Raw genomic sequence first — 3,513 nt, 5'->3', positions numbered from 1 at the left:
TGATAAAAGTATTAGAATTACAACCGCTAAAAAAATTATTTATTTTTATCGCCATATTTTTATTTAAACCGTATTCTTTTCTCTTGCTTCGTCTGCCATTACTAGCTTAAAAAAATCTCCGGTCGGGCCGCAATGAATTATGGGATTTGCTGGGCCGGGAAGGATCCATCGGACCTGTCCTTCAAATCGGGGAAAAGGAAGGACGTATTTGTCGGCCGCATCGGAGGAGTCTTCAGTTTGGGACGTCCTTCGTCGCGGCGCTGTGACGTATGCGGCCGACGAATTCGACCTTCGGAGGACCCGTCCTGCCGTTTTGGACACAGCCGTATTTGTTGGCCGCATCGGAGGAGTCTTCGGTTTGGGACATCCTTCGTCGCGGCGCTGTGACGTATGCGGCCGACGAATTCGGCCTTCAGAGGACCCGTCCTGCCGTTTTGGACACAGCCTCGGACTGGTCTGCGCAGAAATCGTTTTTTTACGTCCGCGGTGCGCACTGGAGAGTAGCCTACGGTTTTGGATGCGACACCAAGCAGATAAAGTTGAGAATCTGTGTCATTTGTGGACGAAATGGAGTCAAACCTTAAAGAGCGTCTCATGGAAGAGATTAGAAAACTTTATGATGCGTCAATGAAGGAATATTAGGACTTTCAGGGAGCAACAAATTTGAGGGAGGAAATAGCTCAGATCCTGGGTAAGATAGTTCTTTTCTTTTTTTTCTTTTTTTTGTTGTTATAAAGCTAAAATGCAAACTATCTCTTCCTCCCCATCCTTGAAATTATGACTGAAATTGCGAGAAATTAAAAGAATTCGTCAGGCTGTCAGTACGCTCGAGTATGAAGTGTCACCTCTGTGGAGCGATTTGGATTATGACCTTTATGATGTCTATTGTTTCACAGCTGCATAACCACTCTGATGAAGAAGACCACCTTGATCACAGAGGACCCCTCTCACCCAGGCAGAAGGTTAAAGTTCCTCTGGCCTGTAAAGCAATATGCAAAACGTCCTTTATTCCGCTTGCAATATCCACTCTGAATACTTTTAAATAATAGTAGTGTAATGTATTTAACAGTTGATTTTAACAGTCCTTTTTATGTGTTTTTATGGGTAGTTGAGTGTGTTGCATGTATGCTGTTGTTGGAGCCCTGTCGAAGAAAAATTTCTGTCACCATCTGGGACAGACAATAAAGTTATTCTATTCTATTCTATTCTANATTATGTTTAGCTATATAAACATGTATGCATGATAATATAAGGATGGGAATTAGATTCTGATCCATACTCCAATTCAGAAAGTGGCGGCAATGCACCTAAAGTTGTTTGCCAACTGCCAAATAAAAGCTAATAGAAGAAGAAGAAGAAGAAGAAGAAGAAGAAGAAGAACCTTTTGTTTACAAAAGAATTAAAAGACGTCAACAATATAAGACTTGTCCATCTAGTCTAACATGTTGGAGCCAGAGTCTGACCCAGAGCCAGTGGAGGATGAAGACCACCAAACTGTAGTTGGGGTAAGTTCAGACCAGGCTCMGGACAGGCGGCCATCTGCCTCGACCAGCTGGGTTTGGGGAAAGGAAAGAGACAAACACAGAACTGGTCCAGGTGTATTTTCCTCTGGAAGAGAAAACACGTTTTATTGACAGAAATAATTACAATAAACATGTAGAGGAGACGTAATTGTTCAAAAAACATCATAGAACATAGAGAAAACTGAACGAGTTGAAAAAYATGACCCAAAAAATATATAAAGAAATCTATACTGCACCGGGAGAGACTAAATTAAACACTCCCAAATACTCAACAAAATGCATTACAGTTTAAAAAGARGATTTTGCAAATGTCCCCTTTAAAAATCACTGCTAACAACATTTTTATTTTTGCTTTAGAATGTTAAGTGTGATGTTAGTGTTTTAGTGGATACAATGAATAGCCTTGTTTGACCTGATACCTCCCAAAAATGAGACACGGGTCTCTGCTACTCTTATTCTGAGGCTCACAAGGTGAATAGTATGGCAACTATTGATGTAAAATAAATTTAAGAAGAACAAAAGTAAAACTTTAACACTTGGTGGCGCTGTTGATCAAAAAAAWTTGTTCTTTCTTATTATTGACTGAAGAGACGAGCCTCATTACTGGTCTGAAGGGGTCACTGAAGATTTGTTTTTAGATGGTGTTTTAACAACTGAACTATTTTATCTGTAGGGTGAAGTTGCAAAAMACAAAAAACACTTTTTCAGAATTCATGAGGAACTGATATTAGGCCCCAGCTGACAGCTGCAGAAGAGAAAGCCAAGGTTTACAAAATGTTAATTTGAGACAGAGTTTAGGATAAGAAATTACACAGAATATTTCCCAGAATCTGACATCTATTTTCTGATCTGCACCTCTGACTAATTCACATCTTCATGCACGTGACCAAAACATCTCGCTTGTGAGTGAGGCAAACAGTGACACTAAATTTAATATAATCTGCAGCAAAATCTCAATCGGTTGCATAACTGAGCCTTTCATGCAATTAAATAGCTTGAAACTTCTCTTTCCAGTTTTTGAGCTGCGAAAGCCTCTTGGGTGAAAAGCAAAAAGGTTTTCAATACATTTGTTGTTGTTGTTGTTGTTGTTTTACTTTACTAAGAGGAAGTCCTGAAAAAAATATTTTTTTAAAAATCATCATGCTTATTAAACAAAAGAAAGCTTACTCAAAGGCCTGCGTCACTTTTGTTCCTCCTGTAAAAACAAAACCAACAATCACAACTTATGCACAGAGTCTCACTTGGCTGTATGCCTTGTGTAACTGACAATCAAGATCTCTGTGCCAGTGTTGTCATGTAACTTTAAACCACAAGTTTTCTGACTACAAGAATAATGTGGAAAAACAGGTGCTGGTGGCTCGAGCTAAAACAGCAATAGTCTATAGATCAGACTTGGTAGGTTTTTTAAGCAAGAGAAGACACTCTCTTGCCTACATTTTGTAACACAAACAGCATAAAGAACAAGTAATGTGTTTGACAGTATAATTACATAGTCTTCAGTGGACCTGTGGGCTACAAATTCTGTCATTCAAACTCAAATGTGAAAGAAAATGGGTTCTTGTCATCCAGTAATTTAAATTATTTTTAAATTAAAAGTACAAGAAGATTAAAGTACAGACACAAGTAGTTTGGTGACTGTGGGAAGGACGTCTTTTTGTTTGGTTTTCCCTGACATCTGAGGGAATTTCTAAGCATGACATAAATCAACATTTCCTTAACATGTGCTAACTGCATCCAGGTGACTTTTGCTTCTGTTGTGCTTTTATTTTTTAAGTTGGGTGTTTACCTGGAGGTCTTTCCAGAATGGTTCGTCAAATTAAAAAAATGCACTTTGCTGTTGAACAACAGATGCTAGTGGCGTCACTGGGCCTATTTGGGGACTGGAGCCCCCCTAAAATATTTTAAAGCCCCCCTAAATTATTTTAGTGTAAAAATTTTTTTGATTGATTTTGTTTTACAAATATTCAATATGATGTGGTCAGTATAAATA

This window comes from Austrofundulus limnaeus, unplaced genomic scaffold, assembly GCF_001266775.1.
Source record: "Austrofundulus limnaeus strain Quisiro unplaced genomic scaffold, Austrofundulus_limnaeus-1.0 Scaffold73, whole genome shotgun sequence".
Classification (NCBI taxonomy): Eukaryota; Metazoa; Chordata; class Actinopteri; order Cyprinodontiformes; family Rivulidae; genus Austrofundulus; species Austrofundulus limnaeus.
The sequence above is the reverse complement of the archived record's forward strand: the minus strand, read 5'-3'. Positions refer to the sequence as shown.